This window comes from Thunnus thynnus, chromosome 12 (assembly GCF_963924715.1).
Source record: "Thunnus thynnus chromosome 12, fThuThy2.1, whole genome shotgun sequence".
Taxonomy (NCBI): Eukaryota; Metazoa; Chordata; class Actinopteri; order Scombriformes; family Scombridae; genus Thunnus; species Thunnus thynnus.
In genome coordinates, this window is record NC_089528.1 from 4845694 (window position 1) to 4871014 (window position 25321).

The following is a 25321-nucleotide window of genomic DNA, read 5'->3' on the forward strand; positions in this document are numbered from 1 at the left end:
AAAAAGTTACTTCAGTAAATTTAATGGACTAAATGTAACTCATTACTGCTCACCTCTGCAATTTACAGAATGATTGTTCATACGGTTCAGTAAACTTGCATATTATAGTTGTCATGTTAACCGATACAATCAAGGGTCATGGCTTAAATTTACACTGACTACAAGTTAATTAGAATAGCATCTATTGCAATTTCATGATTATCATTAGATTATGAAATGAGCCTTAAGTACATTTTCAGCAATTTAACATTTCACAAGTTGCCCTGAAGACCATGCTGTGACATCAGTAGGTGAGTCAAACAAAGATCACCAAGCATGACTGACTGCAATTTTCATGTCTGTTATCTGGCATGTCAGTTCAGAGAAGCAATAACCCAAGACCCTTTTCTCTACAGAAAGTACAGTACAATACCACAAAAGATGGTGGATCTTTTGTGGTATTGTACTGTACTAAAGCACTGGCTGCTGCAGCTACTAAGCTGCTTGGAAGACACATTGCCACTTCATTGAAGTAAAATGGCCAACAATAAGAATCAGTGGTTAGCTACAGGTGTGGTGTACCGATAACATTTCCTGAATGTACAATAAAACGTTTTGCTACAGGATCGCAACCATTTCCTAAATACTAAATCCTCAAAAGTGATTTTTATGAATTATTCAGCTCAGAATTAAGTTTAAAGAAGTTATAATCAATATTTTTATGTTAACAATGGCTCAAATTACTATATGTAATGTGAAAGGACACTCAGAGACTCATCAAAACACCCTAATCTGCAGTTCCCCTCAGGTCTATGGAGCATTTTAGTGTCTTTCAGCTCATTGTTTTGGTTTTACAGTGGGCCACTTCACAGTTTTGGTTCACTCTCACAGCTCTCATCAGTGTCATTTCAAGCAGCAGCAGGCAGCTGTTTTCACTGAAAAAGTTCTGATAACCCCACTACCTGCTCAGCACCAAATAGCAGACACACACAGTTAGCAAATAACTGGTAAACAAAGTGGAGCATTTAGTAGCTAAAGAGATATTTTTCTCAGGTGTTGGTGGAAACCAGACCAAAGCTAAAAGAGAGTGAATATTGGACTTACATTCACCAGATAGACAGATACACGACTCCAAATGAATGATAATGCTGCTCCGTATCCACTGGATGTGTAAATAAGCAGCTGTTGCCAACACATTCACTACTTAAAAGGTGTGCTCATTAGTAATATGGATATTACATGCAAACAGACAGAAGCATTCACTGTTTATTTCACTTACCTGGAACTGTCATAATATCAGTTAATGGTACTGGCGTCTTTATTGACAGGACAAAGACTAGATTTAAGCTAAATTGCAGAATTATAATTACTAAAATCACAAACAAATATCTACTGTAGTCTATGATCGCTGAGTGAAAACTCTAAGATTTAGACAAACAGAGAGTACAGCACCTAATAAAACCAATCTACTTTTTTGATTGAGGACATGTTGTTATGAAATTAAGCTAACTGGTGGTCTAGTGGTCTAAGACACATAAAGTACCATGTACCATGTGACATCCATGGTTCCAACTAAGTTCCCCTTCCCTCCACATTTCCTGTCTCCACTCATCTAGTGTCAACTATCAAGATTATATAACATCACATTCATTTAGCAGACACTTTTGTCCAAGGTGACTTACACAATTTTCCTGTACACATACATTGGAAGCAATTTGAAGTTCAATGTCTTGTACCAAGGACACTTAGCACATGGGCAGGAGGAGCAGGAGGACCCTATCATTAACGGCAAACCTGCTCTACTACCAGAGCTACCACCACCCCAAAAGTCATGATGTATAAACATTAACATTACATAAAATATATAATAAAAACAATTAATTGCTGTCATTTTAGCAGAATAATGCAAAAATAATAGCAGCCTATTCAGTTATCAGAAATCTGAATTTCTAATGATCAGCATCAGACCTAAAATGAACCCTAGTAATACTATATGAAAATATATATTTACAACTGAAGAGAATCTTCTGATGAAACACAGTGTGACATGTGACTGACAGACAGAGAGACATTCAATAACCAGGCGACAGGTAGGCAAAGCTGGAGAGACAGAAAGTGTCTTAACAACTGCAAATAAACCTCCAAATCAAAGTCTGTCAGAAAAATGAGTGGAACCTCTCAGATCCTGCAGCACCCGCGTTGGGTCCACCAACACTAAACTAGAACCTGACTGATATATCCATCAGCCGATATTATTGGCTGATATTGGCCTATTACAGATATATCAGTATCGGCGTATGTGTTGTCCGATATGTGAGGTTTTTGTTTTTTTTTAAACTTATATAGGTAGCATTTTATGTATATTTGATCTAAGTTTTTTTATTTATAATTATCAAGTCCCAGTGAAGTTTACTGTTTCAGTGCAATGATGTCAATTTATACATCAAGTTTCTCATTAAACTGTAAAATATCTTACCTCCATTACATATCTTTGTCACAAGTGTTTGATAACCACATTTGAGGGATCATTGCGTTGCAAATGCGTGTATATATTCTGTATATATAAGATTATCGGCCGATATATCGATATCTCATATTGGTATCGGCATCTGCCCCAACAGTCCAGTATCGGTCGGGCCCTACACTAAACATTGTCCTCTAACCCACAGAGTGATATTTGAAATCTTCTCTAGAACTAAAAGTTTCCAAATATACAAAACATCCAAAAACGTCCAGATTAATATTAGGGACATGTTTCATGTAATGGTGCAGCCATGTGTCCTGGCTTTAAATAAATCACTCAGTGTAAGCATCGTAGCTTTGGTGAAGTGTTGGAACAAGCACACACACACATCACATACTATGATGTTTACTCAAACTTTCAGACCACAACTACATCATGGGACATTTAAGGGTAAAATTAAACATATTCACATCCTGTAGTATTCCTTAAGTGCGTCTGTACGTAGGGTGGTCACATTTTTTATAAATTCACAGTGCACTTATTATCCACAAACACAGCACGTTTCACATATAAAAAGAGACGGACGACCGAAGACAGAAAGAGCCAGAGAGAGAAAGACATGAGCATAGACAGAACAATGTGTACTAATCCACACAGAGACAGAGGATGCAGTGTGTGTATCTGTGGATGTGTGCATGCTTGTGTGTGTGTGTGGTGGTGATGGTGGTGGTGTGTGTGCGTGTGTGCGTGTGTGGGGGGGGGTATATTATTGTATAACAACAGGCTTAGTTCCTATAGAACATCACAGACTCTTCCTAAAACTGCTGTATAGGCTCCATAAGATCAGAAAAACCCTTTATATAACTGGGCCTTGCAGTTATGGAGATGCACCTGTCTGCCTTTATAATATATAATCCTGTAGTAAATACTATGGAGACATATACACAAATATACAACACAATCACAGACTATAGGTTACTATCTCATAGATTAAGGTTAAAGATGGAAAGATTAGATGCAATGAGACCCCTATACACTTGATAACTGAGGCCTCTGGGAGCACTTGCAGGAATATCACAGGAATATTTGTAGTACTACAGCCTAGTGATTTTTCAGCAGGAGGGTGTACCATCCCGACTGCGGCACCACCATAACAAAGAGACACAAATGCACGGACCTCTGCATGAGACAGAGATTCCCCCCCACACACATCCCCACCCCCGTTACACGCCCACTATCCTCTGCCATTGTGGATGGGAAACACCGTGGACCAGCATGTCAAATTGCCATAAGCTAAATATCTACATAGGCCCTATCTGCACCGCTGCAGCACGAGACCTACATAACACGATAAATAAAACATGAATTTCATCACTCATTTATAAACGCACGAGATGATGGCGCAGTAAAGAATGATAATCACGCGGTGACATATTATAAATTGGTAGTAAATTGTTCAATAGTGCAACTCACCGTTTGGATGTGTCCCGTTTCTCTCGCTGAGTGTGTATGTACGCTTGTGTGTGTGTGTGTGTGTGTGTGTGTTAGAGAGAGACAGCAGTGTGTGTGAATGATGGGGAAAATCTCTCCACCTTCGCTGCTCGCACAACAGACTGGTGCCAGGACTGAGAAGCAAGCCCCGCCCCCTTCCCAGACGGCTCAGCCAATCAGGAGCAGGGAGCAAAAAAAAAAAAAAAAAGAGCCTTTTCTTCTGAATCTGCAGGCATCAGGGGTGCTGCTGCCTTCACGCGCTGCAGTAAACATCAGAGTTTTATATGGAGTTTTTAAGGACCAACAATACACCTCCAACAAAACTCATCCCAGTCACTGTCGATGCAAGAGACACCATGTTAACCTGAGAACACATTTTTGTTACATGGTCCCAAGATGTAAAAAACCAAGACAGACACGTAAAAATAACCTTGAAGAGCCTGTTCAAAACCTAAATTATTTTAGTACAAACAAACAAAAGTAAGCATCCATATCAAAATGCTAAAATACAAACATAAGAAACATCAAATCAATTCAAATCAAATTAATATCTCAGTACTGATGAGCTCAACCTGACCTCTAAAAGATCCTCATAGATACTGTGCATTTTTATTTATTGTGTGTGTTGACATAACTCACATTACACATCAGCCCTTCTGCATGACCTGAACCTGCAACCTCTATGCTCACACTGTACAGGTCAATTGAGCAGCCACAACGTGGTGCTCACACTGATAGTAAGCACAAAACTCCCAGTCAGTTTGTCCATTCCAAGTTTATTCAAACAAGACTACGGCATTCTAAACAATGTGGACAAAAAGAGAGAAAGACGGTGTTACTTTGTGTAATTCCACTGTGAATGGAAAGTAAGAAGAAAAAGGAAAACTACGGAGTCACAGATGACTGGAAGATGCAGACAGTATGATCTGTCTGTTCTGCAGCCAAGTTCAGTTTTATATCACAGCAGTCTCAGTCAAGACTAGTTTTATCCTCAAGTAAAATACAACTCCAATAACACAAAAACAAGTCAATTCAGTTTATGACGGATTTTTTAACAACAGCCATGTGGGGAAACAAATCAAAGAACTGCTCAAACTGCAGACAATTTATCCGAAATCCAAACAATAGTCCAACAGCCAGATCATTCATTGTTCAGACAATAAATCAGGAGTTGTCAAAAGACAAACCATCTGGCAGAAATTCAGCCAGATTCTAAAATTAGTGTGACCAATTTGGGGTTAAACTCAGGCTTCATCCATCCATCCATCAGGTGTCTGTCTGGCTATAAGGAACTTCTGGCCACATTATTTACTTGACAATGCACCCTGGTCCTGGTACTACAGCAATTGTGGTAGCATCACATTTCAAGCAAATTTCATTTTTTTCAAATGTGAGTAGCTGTGGGGCATCAGTGTTTATCATCACCACATTCAAAAATCTTGAGTATTCAATACTGTATTTAGCCTGTATTGGAATTTTTACCAGATGTTGTTCTTTTTTGAACATCTGTTGTCACTCTCTGATAACATGAGTGACAACATGATGTTGTTAAAATCTGCATTCATTTAGGATGTGAGACTACAATTGTGGAGAAAATGCCAGATTTCAATGTTGAAAATCATGTGATCTTGAATTAAAGATGCCACAAATCTAGACATGTGATACTAGGAAAGCTATCTAGGAATAAAAGTTTCCCTCAGCTTGGTGGCATGGTCTACTTTAAATTGCGGCAGTAATAACTTTAGAACACCTGAGAACAACCCAAAGCCTAATACAGAAGATGAAGAAGATATTGACATTAAACATTCTGTGAAAACATTTTTCAACTATTAAAACCCATAGTTTAAAATTGTGTAAACGCTTCCAGTAGTCAGTTCCAGTGTGTGGCTTCATAGTGTATTAGAAGCAACCAATTTGATGACAGACTGGCTGGTTATTTGACTGACTGACTGACTGGATGACTGTCTGAGTTTCTGGCTGATGAAGCTAGTTAGGTGGATGACTGACTGGTAGTTTCAGAGGAAGAGGTCTCTATAAGATTATGGATCCCATTTGGTTTAGTGGGTTTGTTTGGAATTTCTCAAATATCACAAACTGTCTACAGTACACAAACACATACTCAACTCAGCACAAACACATGCAACACAGTGTAAACATTACATCTGTTATCTGTTGTTCACACATACAGAACATACACCCTTTATATTCAGAATCAATCCATATAGTAATCACTGATTCCAATTATGATTTCAACTGTCACTTTAACAACAGTTCTGATGCTCTAGACTGCTATATATACTGAGGAAGCTGATCAGGAAATGAGGGGTGGGTGTGTAGGCAGGTGGAGATCAAGTGACTGAGGAACAGTGTAAGGAGCTCAACACAGCTGCTGGATGGGGAGTGAATGGGTTTAGGATGATGGGTAAGGCTAGTGGTGGGAAAGCAGACATCAAGTGACACTTGTTTGCCCATGCTAAATTGCAAAGTACTGGCTGGTCAAAGAGGCATTTAAAACAGCAAAATTTTACAGTTAAACACATTTAAATGGAATTACTGCCAATTAATGACAGGAGTCGATGGTACGAGGAACTGCAAGTTAGCAAGCTAGCTTACCTGGACTTTTTTGTTTTCCCCTCTTCACCCTTTTATTGGATGAAATGATGAACAATCCTGAGAACAAAATGCCTTTCCCGGCTGGCTAGCATGTTAGCCAGCTACAGTAGTTCATCACTCAGTCCTGCAAGTATTCACTATGTTTCCAGTCATCCAATCCTGCCTATTTTACAAAGACTGTGCCACTGCTGAAGTCACTTGCGGGTCGACATACATTTGTTTAATTCAATTGTAAAACACAATGTTCTTAATTGCTTAAAGTCCCCTTCCATTCAAAAATATGTTTTCTTCTTGCTCCTAAGTTTGTATGTATGCTGATTTCACAATCATCTGCTGAAAGTGGAAAGTTTCTCTGTGCTTATTGAAAGTCCAGTTTTTAGGGGTTGGTCTAAGAACAGGATTTTTGACATCACAACTAGTTTTGAACCAATCCTGGTCCAGTATTCAATTTACACAAGTGTGATGTGAAAATTTGAAGCCTCCAGTGTACAAACACTGAGAATGGACTTTAGAGTGACGTAGGAGACATCTTGTGTCCAACAATTAAACTTCTAAAATTGAATATATTTGCATATTCATAGATTCAGGAATTTTTAATGAGGTATAAGGAGTAGATGCCATTTTAAGAATTTTAAAGTGGTAATTATGCTTTTTTTTTTGGTGGAAAAACCATATCAGCATTATTATATTTATAGTATTTTTATATGTCTTAATACATGTCAGGAGGGGATCTTTAAAGCTGCATGAATTGATTGTTTTTGGCCACTGACATACTATCACTTTATAAATTATATTAAAGTGAGTGTTAGCAAACAGTTGCCCACTTATCCATTAAGCGGAAAACAGCACTTAAGCATTCATTCACAGCCATCTTATAAATGTAAGTCCAAGATTCTCCATTAGCTCTGTTTTGGAACCCATCAACTCTGGCTCTTTAGTTCCTAAATGCTCCACTAGTCGCTAAATTGGTCTGTCTGCCATTTTGTGCTGAGCAGGTAGTGTACAGTGGGTTAATCTGAGCTTTTTTGCTGAAAACAGCTGTCTCCTGCTTCTGGAAACAAGGCTGATGAGAGCTGTGGAACTGAACCAAAACAGTGAAGTTGTGAGCCTTAAAACATTGAGCTGAAATACGCTAAAATGTTTAGTAGAGCTGAGGGAAACTGAGAGTTGTCACTTAGAGCGACCCCTTCACAGTTCTTTGACCCAGAGTTAAGAGTTAAGAGTTAACCTCTCCCTTGAAGAAGTGATAATAAATCTCAGATGACTTTCAGGTAAAATAAAGGTTCAGCAAAAATTCCAACCAACCCTCTGAACAGTTGAACTGTAAGTGAATCTAAAGTTTGCTGTAAGTGCCATGTTTTTACTGATCTCAGCTGTCCAGTAAACTGTGTGGTGTCTGATTTCTTTCTCTAGATGTCTGTAGCAGCGGCTCTCGATAACACATATCAGAGTGTGTCTGTAAGACCGTCATATTCACCAGGTTCATGCAGAGGAGGAGTGTGCGGTGGTTTCTCTTCATTCACAACTGCGTCACTGCATGTCCTCTCCTCTATTCATGATCTCATCAACCCCTCCTCTGTTCCCCGCTTCCCTCCCTTCTTCTCTCCTGGTCTGACAGAGTGTTATGTAATTATCTTGCCTGCATCACCTCCCTCTCGCTGTATCATCAGCTTCTCAGTTCCCATCTTACCCAAACTCAATCTGTCACACTATCTACTCTCCTCTTTTGCTGTATCATTCCTCTGTCTCACTCTTTCCCATCTTTTCTCTCTTACCAATGAAACTCTCTCCAGAAAATCCCCTCCCACAAATAAATGTTTCAATGTTTGATGCTGTGCAGCAGTAACTCCCTTTAGTATTTCAACAGTTAGAAAAATTGAGTTCAAACCGATTTATTGCAAAAAGTTGAGATGTAAACATTCTATAGATTCTGTAGGTGTCAAATATTAACACAAAGTGTTCTGATTTATAGTGGTTATATCTGAATTTATCAGCATCCAACTCTAGTTTTATTAAAGTTTTTTCCTCTGTTTTCCACTTAAACTCATCTAATATTGGTGATAGTAAAACAGATGCTGATGACTTCAAAAGCAGTCCTGATATGACTATCAGAACAGTTTATTATCATGGACATACAGTAAATGATAAAACATATATACAAGACACATACACTTCCCACACACGCGCAATGTCTGCTTATCTTTAAAACAACCTTCCCCTGTATTTGTCTGTGTCACTTGCTGTGTGTTTGTCCTTGAGTCATATACATCACCGTTTTATCTCTGTTACCCACCATAAACATACATTCACTGTTGACTTTTCACAAACCCCTATCAAATGTCTGATTCATACACCTGATGTATGGTTACTGAGAAGATAATATGTGATAATATCACAGTGTTGCCACAGTTAGAGGAACTCTACTTCAAGGAAGGATGGCATGTACAGAGAGTGTGGCTATATGAACATTAATGTTTACCATACTTCTATGATGAATACCAAAACTTTACAATCTGTGCTGCTCTCTTTTAGTTATTCTGTTCACACTTGAATTTATATCTTAAGTGTAAAAATCACTGGATTAAAATGATTAACAATCCTCAGAACTAATGTTTTTCTTTATGTAAAGCATTAAAATGCATCTTCAGCTTATCAAGTTGAATCAGGAGGGGGCAGTGTTTACATCCTAGTCTGCACATCTTTAAACAGGATCATATTGGTTGTTAAACGAGCAAGCATCAGATCTAATAACTCCCAGTAGATGACTGCTGATGACATTACAGCTTAACAGTTGGACACAGGTTCATTCATATCAACCTGGTCTGGTCTGCATTTATTTTTAGGACTGTGGAAGGAAACTAGAACCCACAGTAGAAACTCTGCTTCAGAAGGATCAGGAATCAGACCTCCTCGTAGTGATGCCACATTGCTACTCAGGTTGAAATCATGTCTTGGTTTCCTGTAAACATAAATGTGAAGATAATATTGAATGACAAGTGATTAGTCAACTTTGATCTTCATTTCACAGGAAATACAAATATGTAAAACAAGAGAATAATAATTACATTTTTAATTCCATAATGGCTGTATAACATTCTAATCAAATGCCAGGCTGAAGAAGAACAGTAGCAGTCAAAAGTTTGGACACACTTACTTACTGAAATGAATGGGACGGTGTTTCCAACCTTTTGACTGGTGCTGTATGCAGGTGCAGGTTGTTTTCCTTTGTTGGGCCTCAACATACATATATAGTGGTTTCTGAATGCCAATGCTGTCATAAATACCAGCGGTGTGATGCTCTTGACATGCAAGTTTTGTAGTGACTGCATCACAGACGTGTTGATTAAGTTGTATAGTTCTATGATTTTTACCAGCTGTCTTGTTAAGTTTCAATCTGCTGCTGTCAGTGAGTCCCCAGATGTTCCCACAAGCTCCTCTCCAGCAGTGCAGTGTGCTATTGCCAATTTTACATAAGTTAAGAAATTGATTACTTCTTCCACCACTGACATTTTGACATACAGGATATCATGGTGATGCTGCTGATCAGTTTTTCACAAAATTGAGGACTATAATATAACACTGTGCTATTTTAGAATTATTAGCCACACTAGCAGTATGGCTCTAAATAAAATAATTGTATTATCATTAATCATTCTTTATTTTTGTTGATACCCACTTTTTTGAACATCCTTTATAATAAATCCCTCTAGTTATAATAGGCACCTCTGTATGTGGGTGTCGTGCAGGATTTAGGTCACACAGACCAGTTGTTGGAGTTGAAACCATTCTTTTTTTAGTCTGGGCCAATCCAGAGGAGTTTAACTCTTTAACCATCTGATGATGACCTAAATAAGGAATGAACCCCTGCAGTGCCGAGGCTTAACTGAGGGATTGACACACTAATACACTGGATATAGCATGTTAACGCTGGTTCAAAACACTTTCACATACACTCATTCACAAACCATGTGCAGTGAATGGATGTGTACACAGCAAAACATACAATTGCACATTGATATCTCTCTCAATTACTCTATCTGAAATATCTAAATGCCACTAATGATGTTTTTTCTTGAGAGTCCATCATGAAATATATATTTTTAAAAATCTAAAAGTTAGCTACGGAGAGGAGGGTGGACGGTCAGTGATACTGAGGGGCTGGGGGTGGGGAGGGCTGGGTGAAAGGAGATTTGGAAGGAGAGTTTTGAGGTTGCAGGGGGATTTGGGCTGAGGCTGCACAGTGGGTGTCTGGGTTAGAGAAGTGGGAAAGGAAGGGGGGGTGGGGAAATGAAGATGGCAAGGCATGGTTGAGGAAGGGTGAGGCAGGCAGTGCGAAGGATAGTGTGGTGATGAAAGCTGGGTGAGATGAAGGGAGATGTGGTCTTACATATAAACTATAATGCCTCAGTATAGAGACATTTGTGCTGTATCTGACCCTCGACATTTGTGTTCTGCAGTCTCTGACATTTCTACCATCACTGACTGTTCACTGCAGCGTTTAATAAATGCATGAAACAAAAGCACAGCATAACCTCCTTCTGTCTGTCTTGTAAAGCCACACAAGGTCATGTCCGCTTTAGGTTCTGGAGGTTGATTGGTTATATGCAATTCTTCCTTGTAGAGAACAGAAAGAATATTTTATATACAGCTTCTATAATTTATTCTGCATGTGATTCACTAGAAGTCTCAATCATTTTACAGCACTTTTGAGGTGTTCATACAGCTTTTTAGTCATGCTAGAGGTACGACTCTAGGGATGGTGATGCTGGTCTGCTGGTCGCTCCACCACTTTGGTCGAGACTGAACTATCTCAACAACCGTTGGATGGATTGCTGTGACATTTATTACAGACATTAATAGTTTCCTGATGATGTATTCTAATGATTAACAACAATACAATTGATATAAGAAACTAATTAGAACAATAAGAATAAAACCAACTGGATGCCAAGAGAAGAAACTAGAACATTACAATACATTGTACTATAGGACAGAGAAACAGATGAGTTTTAAGTCTGGCCTTAAATGTTTCCAGAGGAGCTGTTCTAATAAAAATGACAACACTGCTCCATAGACAGGGACCACAATGTGAGAATGCTCTGACATCAGCCATTTTTTTTGTGAATTCTGGTAATGGGTAAGTAAGAGGAACCAGAAGAACCTAGGAGGCGTACTGGTATATATTGTAAAATGAGATCAGAGCGGTAACCAGGTGCTGTCCCATGTGATGCTTTATAGGTCAGGGTGAGTACTTTAAAATCAGCTTGAGTGTGTATGAGCAGCCAGTGGGGATAGATCAGAATTGTAGTGATGTGATCAAACTTTCAGGTTCTGATTACGATTCTTGCAGCAAACTCCTGAAGTTGCAGGCTATTAAAAGATGAATGGGTAAGGCCCGGAAAAAAGGGAATTACAATAATCAAGCTGGGAGGAGATGAACTCATGGATCAAAATTAAATTTTGTCCACATACTTGCAAAACTCATGAAATTCCCATCAGCCTCTGCTGTGCTTTGTGTTTGCTCATTAGCAAATGTTAGCATGCTAACATGCTAAATCAACACAGTGGACATGGTAAACATTATACCTGCTAAATGTTAGCATGCTAGCATTATCATTGTGATCATGTTAGCAGGTTGATGTTAGCATTGGAATCAATACTCATAGAGCTGCTAACATGGCTTTAGACTGTTGTTTGACAGTATGTGTGTATGTGAATAATATTTTGACATTTTGATTTTAAATCCAATTTGATGAATGCTTTGTTTACTCAAGTAGATTACCTGATTATGAAGGTTAAATGAAAGAGGAAGTGATGGCATTTCACAGCTTTGTGGCAGTTTAGGAGTGTTTGTCATCTCAGGATGAGAGAGGAGGATAGAAAAGGAAGAGAGATGAAAACATTTACAGAGTTGGGACTAAAGAAGGAAAGAACATCAGAGAAAAAAGAGAAATGAGAGGAGGAAGTTAAATGTGTCAGTTCTGATTACATTATAGTAATGGTTTTAGTGAACACATGAACCCATGTTTGCTATTTTGGGGTTTTCTCATACAGTTATAAAACTGTTCTGGGTAATTTATTGAGCAGGGATGTAGTAGGAAATACAAGGATGGTTTAACTACAGTAGGCCTATCTACATCCACTATTTCTTGATCACTTTACAGATTGCAACCATGTATGACCATTTTTTAGATTATTTTTTAGATTTAAATTACTATTTTTTCCCCATTATATAATTCACTGTCTCATTTGCAACTGATCAACCCCATAAAGCTTTATACCAGCCTTAAGAGGTGGTACGCTATATCTGTCAATAAAAAGCTAGTATAACTGAATTCAAAAGGCTTTACCCTTCTTAGGAAGAAAATTAGAAATGTAATCTAATTTTCCCATTTTGTAGAAAAAGTGGAATTTTTAAAATTTTTTTAGTTCTTGTTGGTAAAGATGAAACAGTGGACTGTAAAACACAACAGCAGAAACTGTCCATGAGACAGCAAGATGGAGCCTCAAAGCCTGGCATAGTGTGAACACACAGCCCCACCTACTGGACAAAAGGGTTTTTGCAACTTTAATATTATTTTACAATTTTTTCCTCTTTTTTTGATCAGTAAAACGCATTTCTCAGTAAACAGTCAGCATAACAACAGTCTATGTGGACTAAACTGACTTCTTTTCCAGGTGTGTTGCAAGAGAGGACAACAGGTGGGACGTTGATGAGAAGCTGTGACCAAATGCAGAAGTCAGGATTGACTGGAATTACGTTAGTTTAGGACAATAAAGCCTACTGAGGCTTTGTCGATGAGATTGATTGATAGTCTTCATACTTCAACTTGTTAATGCTATAACAGTTACATTTTTGCAAAGAGGCTGTGTGCGTACTTTTCACTGGTGCCAAGTCCAGTAGTCTGGCAGTCTGGCTTTTTAGTCCTCTGTAGTGACGGATGTCATCTCACAGAAACACTGTGATATACTGACATTTAGCTGAGCTGCTAGTTTAGTATCAATCAAACTAGTGAAGTAAGACTGTCATTCCTTTGGTGCTGAAAGGTGACTTGGATTACATTCTGCTGTGCAGGAGACAGACTGTGGGGGGAGCTACAGTAACTCTTCTCTTGCAGTGCTTATACACCTACAGTCAGAAGCTCTCAAATACAGGCTGCCTGTGTGTGAGGAGTTCGTAATAAAAAGTTTTACTAATGTGGTTTTCATTGAGGAAAAATGCTCAGAGACATTTTTTAAAAAATTAATTTGTTGAAGAACTTTGATCCGCTCTGTGTATAACCATCTTTTCTGATTGCTAAAGTCATTCCTAACAAACAACCTTTTTTTAAAATCTATTTCATCAACATATTGGTCAAATGTCACAAGACAAGACGTCTCCTCAGTGTTTGTGTTAGCAGCAGTTATTGTATATTAAGTGTCTGAACTCTGCAGTGGAACTACATGTGATACTGCACATGGTAAGACCTTAACTGACCTAACATCCTCCTTTTCAGTGACACCCTGCTTCAAACTTATACAGCTAAACATTCAAAATTCCATAACACAGCATGTTTATTACTAGTGATCATTATCAGTATCCAGTAGAAAAGCTGGAATGATGTTTTTCTCAATGCAGCCGTCTCTCTCGTGGGAACAGAGAACCGGTTTATGTATAGAGCAGGATTGCACAACCACGTACTGTACATCACTGCTTTATTCTTGTGTTTCAGTTGCATTCATTCAAATATGAAGAGTCAACCAAGGACATAAACAACACACATACAGAATGACTTCCATATTTAAAAACTTCTGTAAATGTTAATCAATGCTGTTTAAGTGAGAAATAAAAAAATTCAAATGTTCAGATTGTTTCAGCTGATACTCGCTAATCACAGATGTGGCAGAAATGCAGAGATATTACAGTGTACTATTTGTTTTTTCTTGTTAATTCACTTGGATGTTTGAGCTTCACTGTGCAGAACGATGTATGAGCAGAGTTTGACGCTAGAAGGCTGTTTTCACATTCATGTGCTACAGGGAGAAATTTTTTCCCTGCTCACGTTAAATCCGAGTTAAAGACACGTACATATGAGCATGATCTGTGACATCATTAATAGTTTGGAGCAAATCGTTGTCCAATAGTCAACTTATACAAGTGTGATGTGGAAACTTGAAGAATCCAGTGCACAAACACTGAGAACGGACTGAAGCGGAAGACATCTGGTGTCCAGCAGTTAAACTTTTGAAATGAACATAACATAACATATTCATTAATTGTGAATTTTTCTGTGAGGGAGAGGGAGGAGATGCCATTTTATGAATTTATAACTAGTTAACTGAACACTAATAATTATACCAAACATGAGTATTTTATATATGTCTTAAAACATGAAAACTTTAAGTTTACTCTTCAAGTACAGAACATCTTGCCTCAGTACACATTTACACAACTTTTTTTGTAACGAATTAAGGATCATTTCAAATATTTTTTGTGCAAAAAATGAATATTGGCCGATATATTACAGATTTGTTTTTAACTCTCTAACCTGATATCAGTATTTGCCTTGAAAATCAAGCCTCGACACAATCATTTTTTGAAGTGTGCTGTCTTCAGATGCTGTTAGACTCCTTGCAAACACACACAGGACTCAGTAAGTCACACATTCCTTCCCTCACAGCCTCTTACTCTCTCTCTTTCATCAATCCATTCATTCTGGTTTCCTCTTTCACTCCCATGTTTGTATGAGTTGGCCTCTGGGTGATACATGCCTCATTGTTGAATAAGTTGTAGCTCTCTGCTTTTCAGCACCTTTCAACTCTTTACATTACTTTATGCAAGTAGAGAGCAAATGGTACCCAAAGGAGACCCGAACACACACACACACACACACACACACACACACACAAACACACACACAGACAGACATGACAAATGTAAAATTTCCTCCTAAATGGGACCGGACCATGTATGAGTGTGCCTGCCATTGTCTGAGTGACAACACTGTACACTTTAGAAGGAGAAAGAGAGAGAACATTGCCAAAGAATCCCACCGACTTAATGTAAGAAAAACACAGACACAGGAAATGATGCGTTTGTTTTTTGTATGTTAGGGTTGATAAGAAACACATTCAGCCTCTTATAAGAATTATAATCGTATTAAAGAGTTTTGTATGTTTGTATCTCTCGGTGTGTAAACACTATTTTATGAAACATGATCTAGCATCTCAAAACATAAGATGTGTACATAATGTGGGTTATTATGCCAAATTGTTCTATGTTTGCACTACAGTTTATTAATGCTAACAAAATACAAGTTTTTTATTTTTAAATTGATAAAATATATCAATTGTGTTTATATGCAGAGGGACACAACATAATATCTCATGTCCCCTTAAGGTCCTTTGTACTGTTTCTTGTCTTGATCATAAATAAGTCTTTATACATATTCCAACTAGAATACACTTAGCATCACCTCTGCTACTGAGTAGCACAGTTCTCTTATATATTATATATATATTAAATACATTGTTAAAATGTTAAAATGTTTAAATCTGTCCATCTGGACCTAAGTCTAATATGTAGAGACATGAGATCATGGGATGTATGTATGCAGTATTTTATGATCAAGCTGCTGAAATGTTTCAATATGATCTATCTCACATTTTAAAACATGATTCAAAGATTTTTAAAAAGTCTTGGAGCCACAAAATGAAAAAAAGTCTTGAGATCCACACCAAAGCATGATCTCCACAAGCTGCTAACTAACAGACAGACAGGTGGGACTTCTATGTAACTACCCTCTTGGAATAAGAAATAAATATAAGTCTGTATGAATCATATGAAAGAAAGAACTCCATGTGCACACAAGTGCATACACTGACGTTTACTGACAGTGGCTGAGGGGGACATCCTCTCATTTATTTTTATACTGTTACAACAGACTTATGATATGATAATGATAATAATGATAATGATTTTTTTCATGTCAAAGTCATATAAGATATATATCATGTAAAAAGAATCTGCTATAATAATTTGTGCTTGATATGTTTCTTCCACAAAAAAAGTTCATAAGTTAGGAATTTACAGAAACTTAAAATTACATCTGCTCCTTCTTCTTCTTCAGTGGTGGACTCCGCCATTCCATTAAAAAGTACTACATAGAGAGGTAATTACATAATGTAAATAAACTGAATCAAAATGATAACCATAAACAGTGTCCAAAACAGGGTTTCATTTAATGAAAACCTTAAGGATTATAACTTTAAAATGATACAAATATGCATTACACTTCAACTCTCCTGATGTTTACATGCCCTGATGTTCCTCCATCCTTGCTTTTCCACCGACTCTCTCTTTCTCTCTCTCTATCTCATCCTCCCTTGTTTTCTCTTTCCCCTCTTCTTATTTCAGCCATTCATCTCTCTGTCATTCCATCCCTTTCATCCTTCCATCAGGCCACTTTTTCCTCCAGTTGAGTCTGGATCATGGTCTGAGATTTTAAGCTCCCATGTCCCATGTCATTTAAATACACACACACACACATGCACGCATACCCCAACACACACACACACACACACACACACACAACACTTGGTTACTCAATCACTTCCCTGGAGGTGAATGGAGCAAAAAGCAGGGGCAAGACCACCGAGAGAGGTCGGGTAACACACACACATACACATACACACACACACACACACACACACATATACACATACATATGTTTGCTCAGAGGCAGCCCTGCTGAAAGGTGATCGCATGTACCACAGTCTGTATGTGTGTGTGTGCGTGTGTGTCTTCACAATGTATCAGAATAAGATCTATTAGTATAGTCCAGCCACAGGAACTAATGCTACTTCCTGTGTTTTATGTCTGACTGTTTGCACATTTATTACACTGGAAATGGCTCAGCAGTGAAGATTAAAGGAACATCAACAGCAAGGTTTTGGAGATTTTCCTGTTGGTCAGTTTTGTTTAAAGCGCTACAGACATGCACCGACATCGTCCATGTGTCAGCAGCAGATGATGGAAGTCACTCAGTATAATGTGTCCTACAGTAACAGAGAGCTAATGATCTACTGCAGACATGATTTCATCATTTACCATGTAAGTTCAACAGACTAGCCTCTATCAGGTCAAAACAAAACACTATAGAGGACTCATACTGCTCATTTTAAAATGTTTAACTAAATGGTTCATTCAGAAATCTTCAGTGTTCATCCCATCCCATTTTCATATACAGAGGTGACAAGTCAAAGTAGCAAAAATCAGCTTCTGCACACTCTCAACACCAGCGCTGGGCAGTAATGCATGACTCTCTAACGTGTTACAGTAATGTGATTACTTTTTTGAGGTTGTGTAAGGGTTAGAATTTGAAATTCAGTTAATTACATAACAATTATTAATGCCAGTAATGCTGTTACTTCAATAGCCTTACTAGTAGTTTCATGGAGGGTTCAATGGACAGACTGAAATGCGACTTATTTACTGGTTGGTGTGTTCTTAGCTACTGGTAAGACTACATTCAGGAATCCGCTGGTTTAGTTCGGAGGTGGAGGGTGTGAGAACAATGCAGTCTTAGTGCTGGCATGAAATGAACAAACAAATTCAAAGTGCCAATTCTTCTGTGGGTTCAATGCGCATTATGTCTGTACTGGTACATTCTGCTGCCGGGAAGTAGCCATATACTCATACTCTAATGTCCAACACTAACAGAAAACCCTGCTTTATCCCACCTACGCTGCTATGTTTATGCTACTAGACTAGCTGCCAGTGATAAAAATGGAAGCATTACAACCTAAAACTTTTAAGTTGAAAGTTAAAGAAAAAGTATTTATCAGAAGTCATATTTGTCACCATTTGATGATGGCTTTGTGTGATCATATTCTGATTCACTGTACAGCTGTGCACAATTTGTTTTACCAACAACTTCTGTTGTCCTCTTTCATAAAGTGTTTAGTGTATAATTTTGAACTGACATGCTATGGTCAATCATAAATAGCTTGTTTCATTTGCTTTGTGTCTGTATGTAGTTTATCAAATGGATCATTAAAGTGCAGACAGTAAAGAAAGAATTCGTCTTGGTTAATGTGTCTGAAGTCTTCTGTGTTTTTGTGGTGTGAGTCTAAAAGGAGGAAGGATTTATTTAGTTAATGTTTTCTTCACAAAACCTCTTTTTGGCGAAAACAAAAATTGGAATGCAAAAGTCATGTGGAGTGGTTTACAGTCAGTCATTATAATGGGTGTGAATGCTGTAAAGCATTCAAAACATATGTTATTTCTGAAAGCATTCTAAATATTTATTATTCTTCAGCCCACTTTTGGGCACTGAACCCCTTCCACATTATTCAAGGTAGAAACTCTAGTAAAGCATCAAAATGTTCAGCTCAATTAGGACATTATTGCTACTACTTTTCTCATTCATACCCTTCATACATTCTAAAATAATCAACGTTTTCCCGCAATTTTGCTCCATTCAAATGAATGGACAGAAGGTTCAAAATTGACACATTTTCAACTCTTCTCTTCTCATACCTTCATCTACAAACTCCATTCAAACTTTGAAATCTTCCACATCTTTCATACATTCCAACGATTATTAAACTTTCAAATCCCAATAAACTTTAAAATATTCAACTTTGTCTTACAAATACAGCAACAAGTGGACCCAAACGCAGCACAGTGAGACAGAGAAGAAGTTTAAGAGGGTTTATTGCAAAAATTTAGATTTATCGATATGAATGAGGGTAAGGTGGTGGGTTGGAGAGGCAGAGGAGCACTGGGGGCTGAAGGCAGGCTGAGCTGGCAGGAATGGAGCTTGAGATGGTGGTGGAGAGTGGGCAAACAGGTGCTTGGAGGGGAGAAGAGCAGTGAGCAGGTAGACAGAGGGCTGGGAAGTGAGCATGGCTGTAGAGGAGTCTTGGCAGGAAGGCAGATGACTTTTGTACAGTGCAAGATGGCACTGGAAAGTTGGCCTGAGTATCTAACTACCACTATGGGTGATGGAACAATCTGGCAAAGCCTTGAAAGAGAGCTGGGGTAGATATACTGTCGAACTAATGAGGTAATGATGAGCAGGTGTGACACTAGGAAACAACAGGATCATGGTGAGAACCATGACATTTTGTTTGAACCTTAGTTATAATGGAAGTCAATTAGAAAAACATTCACACCCACTCATCTTCAACCTCTTCCAAATCATTCCTACATTCACGTGGAAACTTCATTCAAGCTTTGAACGGGTCACAACACTTGGGACATTCTCACATTAATTCAACATTTTCATATCATTCATACTTTTTACACAATCACAGTTCAAGTTAATGAAATTTTCAGCCCTTCTCAGATTTTTACATCAGTGTGTATTTCGTGGAATGTTCAGGCCCATAGTCTGACTGTAAAGTGACTGTTGGAGAGGAAACTAAGGATGGACCTAGTTTTTCAAAATAAAAGTGCTTACAGTTCAACTCTAGTCAGTGCTTAGACCTTATCTGATGTTTTAACTTTAGTCCAACAAAGAAGAACGAAACCTCAATTTCATCTCAGTAAACTTAAACTCATTTAAGTCCTTGCTCTGTGACTCCCATTTGAACTTCTTTCATTGCTTCTCTCTATATGTTGCATCCTTCATCCCTTTCCCACTTTTCCAACTATTCATACTGCTTCAGCTGCTTTTTCATGCATTTTCAACTCTTATCTACTGATTCATACTCCATTCAAAACTTAAAATGTTCTTCTATGCATTAGGAGTTTTATTCAACGCTCAAATCTCATTCATACTTTTTGAAAATATTTAACATAGCTGACTGAGAATTAATGACCAATCCATTCCCCACTTTTCCAACTCAGCATAATCCTTCAGTTTCTCCATCCAAATTAAAGCCAGCAATCCAGTTTAGCGTCAGTCTTTCAACAGCCAGCATTCACATGCAATTTCTTCAGAAATGGCCTTTTCTAGTTGATGTTGTAACTGTTCTTAAATGCATTTCTTTAGTCAGTGAGGAAGTGAGTTTTCTAGACATTTATTTTGTTACTGCAGTGATAAAGCTAATTACTTAAACAGAAATTGCTAAAAAAGTGGACCTCGAGGTGAGTCCAGACTGAAAAAATAAATACATTTGGAGGCAGTATTATACATAAAAACAATGGGAATATGTGAATGGATTTTGAGCTGTCACAAAAACACAGGTACACATGTATGCATGTTGGTAGCTAGCTAGCTACAGAAACTGCAGCTAGCTACAGTAAACTTCTCTCAGTTCATTGTTTGGAGCCAACAAACAGACTGAAAAAAACACTTCAACAGTCGAATCTTTTCAAATAAAGTGAGGTGAATTTCACTTCACATTCAGTTGGAACACCCCTTTGTTTCTTTATCGTCAGGATCTGCACAGCGTGGACTACAGCCTGCTCAGCTCACTGACTTCACTTTGATTCAACAAAGAGTTTTGACCCTTGGCATGATCTCTCTTTCTCACACACACACAAACACACACCAAGACTACATAGGTCTGTAATGATTTCATCATGTAGCAGGATATCCTACCACCACTATATAAACACTCCAAGAGGGTCCAGAGGTCCCCCCTTACTTCCCCGCTCTCCCTCTCCTCTCTTTCCCCCCCTGTATCCCTTTCTCCCCCGTTCAATCTCTCCTCTTCTCCATTACCCTCTGAACCCAGGACTTGTTTGGTTGTTTAAAATATGACAGCAGCAGTAGCTATCATTTCTGTCTGGCAACCTTACAGGTTACCTCAAATCTAGATCATAAAACAAAAGGCGAAATTTCACCTCAGTGAATAAGATATTAGCATTAAAAAGAGACATTTGTGTGATGACATGGTAAGAAGCTTTGACATGTGAAACACCAGAAAACAGCCAAGGTGAGAGTCACAGAGATCCATGAGTTTAAAAGCGTATCAGACAGTAAAACACACACACAGCAGAATATAATACTCGGGGTCAGAATTTTAAAAACTTTAAACAGCAGAAATAATCCATTTACATAACAAATTAATCTACCATGAATGTGTATATGCAGCATTTAACTGGTGAATCTAGTACCCTGCTGGATGATGTCATAATGGGCCTGTTCTTCTCCTAAACTTTTAACGTTTTCTCATACCAGTGTTCTAAGTTGGATTCAACAAAGTCTCTTAACTAGACAAACTTGTCATACCGCACTCATTTCAGCCTGATGAATGTCACCTATTCATGAAGACGTGCATGTTTGTGAGATTTGATCATTAGCATAACCAATGCCACTAAAATGTTCTTATAAGGTGACCTGTTCTGAGCAGCTGTACTGTGACAGAAATGAAGTTAGATGCTAAAAACGTCCTTCTAAAGCAAAACACTCCATGACTAATATGAGAGCTAGTTATGTGACAGTCACAGAGATATTAGAGGAGAGAATATTATAGCCTACAGTAGGTGATGTTATCAGGTAAAAAAGCCATCTGGACAGCAACATGCATAAAGACTCTGAGGCAGGAGCTGGAATATGCAACTCTATAAATTACTGTGCCAAAGTATGACAATAAAAACTGTAAAATCTAAAAACCACTCAGTAAATTGGCAAACCATAATAATGATGATATTGTGAGCAGAGTATCATATTTAAACTCCAGATTTAATCAGATAAAGGCATTATGATTTCAGGTCAAATGAGTGTTTTTTGCCCATTAGACAAGAGCAGACTGCCTGTTCATGACCTTTATCAGAGGTCTGGATCGCTTGTGACTTTTGTTTATACTTAAAAGAAAATTATGTGTATGAGAAAGAAAGTTGGGGAATGCCACAAATTCTGTGAAATGACTCAAATGTGCCACTAAAGAACAAATATGTTTATACCAGTGGTTCTTGCATGAATGTGTTGCACCAATAGTTGAGCCAGGTTCAACATTGTTGCGGGAACTGTATTTTTTTTTCTTTTTCCTGCTGGAGCTCTTTGTGTTAGCACCACGCTATGTCTCATTGAAATGAATGATGATGCTGCGTTTTTTTCTCGTAGTGCTGTTGTCCGTCCGTCTATTTGGGGATTCTGAGAAATCATTTGTTTTGTTTGGATCTCACTGGTTCATGCCATTACAACCAAAAACCCAGTGGACATGCAGCTTTCATGCTACTGTTAATAAAATGTGAGTGAAGACTGGAAGGAATTCTGCCTGCAGCAAATTGGCTTGTAAAACCATCAAGCCATTATTCTTGCAAAAGATGATTTTTTTTTCTCCAACACCTGAATACATAATGTTTGGAGAAAAATCAAGCTTGTGTCAGTCTTGCTTTATTCAGTTTGCATGTATTTAAGTAAAGGTTTGGTGGTCTTAATTTAATTTGAGCAGTTACTAGAACATGCTCATTACAAATCTCAGGACAGTTCACAATCTCATTCCCATAATCAGAATTACAATCAGTCACTGATATTGGGTTGAAGATCTTAAAAGCATAGGTATGTGTGTGTGTGTGTGTGTGTGTGTGTGCGCACTGTATGGGATCACAGAGACTTGTTGCATGTCTCGATCAGACAGTGTAAATTTCGGAGTTGGTTTGTATTGGCAGTCAAGTTGAATAAATTACTGAGAGGTCCCACTCCTTCCAGAGAATCAACTTCCACTCTGCCAGACGGAGAGGGCCTCACTTACTTCCTCTGTGTGTGTGTGTTTGTGTGTGTGTGTGTGTGTGTGTGTGTGACCCACTTAGCCTAACACCTCCAGACAGAGCCAGGATATTGATGTCAGTTTCGTTTTCAAGGGGATAGACTGACAGCATCGATTCTAACTCTGTTTTTGTTTTGTGACCGTTTATAACATTATTTTGGAAGCCTAACATTTGACTGTAATTCGACATTACGTTAAAATTGAAATTACATTAACAGTTTACACATTTGAATTTTTGGTGACATAATTCAGGAAATGTAATATCCAAGACATCACAACAAACCAATAGCAAGGAGTACAAGGGTCAGAGGTCACAGGGACCCCAAAATACTCCTGTTACCACGAACATGCATGTAGAACTGCTGGTTATAACCTGTTAGTGGCTTTTTCAAGGTAACATCCATGGCATTTTCATTTCAATAAATGTCTCTTTTGCTACTCTATCACTGTACACTTGATTCTGTAGAGCGTGATTTACTGTATGTTCAATGACAATTAGTGTTAGTTTCCTATACTTAACCAAAATTTTACCATACTGTAGTTGCCATATTATTAAAGGTATAATTGCAACTCAGCATCCTCACTCTGTCCCTCAAACATGCAAGTGTAGTGCCAACTTCACTGTAAGAATGGAGGAGAAGTTCAATTTGTTTGTTGAGTTATGCAACTCTACTCTCTAATCGCAAGCATTGCAAACGCTTACCTCCTGCCCGTGCTCCGTGATCCATGTTCCTTGGCAACACACTGCCCACGACTAGATCCAGCAGTACCAACAAGATATCTCCTTCACCACCACATCCACATGGAACCCTTCTCTTCCAGACGCCGCGCTTCTGATCAGCTGCGATCCAGATGCTCCACAGGCATCCACGCAATGGCCCACTTGGACACAGCTCTTTTCCAAGCAATTAACATCTTCAACCGGATGTTTGCTCACCTCCGGCGAGCTCTCAAGGAGACGGTCGTCCCACTCCTACGAAACGATGATAAAGACAAACTGTCCAACTCTATGCAGACTCTACTTCTATCAACCCTCTGCCGGCAGCTCAAATCCTCTAGCTCTTGCGGATTCATTGTCCGCCGCCGGGCCATTGATCGCCGCACACTGATGATGTCACAACGCCGCCTACAACAACAGAGCCCAGACTTCTTCAGCCTCGGCTGAAGGCCAGGCTGAACTCCGGATACAGATCCCGTTTCGCCGAACTGACAACAAAGCCAGGTTCTTCCTGCTCCTCTCTGCCTCCACCTCCACCACATGGATGTATAAAGAGAACTGGATACAGCGTCGGAAGCGGGTCTATCGTATGAAAGTTGCTCAGTGGCGCATGAAGCAAAAAAAATCGATCTTCCGCATTGTGCGGCCCATAGAGCATGCGCACTAGTGACTTTCGCTGGCCGAGTCTGCTACTTCCGGTTTAGCCCTCCAGCTAACTTGAATGGGGATAAAACAATTCAATCATGCGGCTCTTCGAGGCTTTTGAAATGTGATCGGACCGAACGGATTTAATTCTGATAGTGAGACAAGTCATTTCGCGGGGTTGTGATGCTCAGAAAAATTTATCCGCTGATTTAAAGATGTCTCTTTCACAATGTAAGTCTATGAGAAAAAATCTTTTTGGGCCAGTATGTGTTAAAACAAAACGGCACTTTATGATCCTTAGTTTCACTTTGTGTTGTGAATTTTATCCTAATGTCTAATTTTTATTTACCGTTTTATTAATGATTCCTGTAGAAATTGTGTTGCTGCACATCGCCTCTCTTGTACCTCCTGAGCTTCCGTAGCCCCCCCTTCTGTCCCTCACATTGAGGGTAAGTTGCACGGAGAAATGCTGCTGCGCTATTTTATTGTTTTCGTTGATAATTGAACGGTTTATGTTGTAACGTTTGCATATTGTTTACTGTCAACACTATTGCTTTACCTAGCTGTTTTGTGTTATTTTTATCGTTAATATGAGTTTTGTAGATGTTTTCAATTAACTTTCTTGGCGCCTTGTAGTTAACTTAGCTCAGCGATAGCATCCTATTTTTGAGCATAAATTCTGTTGTTTTGCAGTGTGTGTCTTCTGAGAGAGCCGATGTGCAGCCCCGACCACATCTGTTACATGTGCATCACGTGACGTTGTAATT

At 38.5% G+C, this 25321-nt stretch overlaps 1 protein-coding gene across 9 annotated transcripts in view; it reads right to left on the reverse strand.

The window, feature by feature from the left end:
* Positions 1-24772, reverse strand: part of map4l (microtubule associated protein 4 like) — a 126140-nt gene extending 101368 nt beyond the window's left edge. For 8 of the 9 annotated variants that reach the window (XM_067604950.1, XM_067604949.1, XM_067604948.1 and 5 more), the window contains exon 1: positions 3917-4103. The gene's annotated coding sequence lies outside the window, so the exon portion shown is untranslated. Of the gene's footprint in view, positions 1-3916; positions 4104-23894 lie in introns of those variants that run through there. The other variant, XM_067604945.1, reaches the window with a different exon arrangement.
* Positions 24773-25321: the final 549 nt, after the last annotated feature.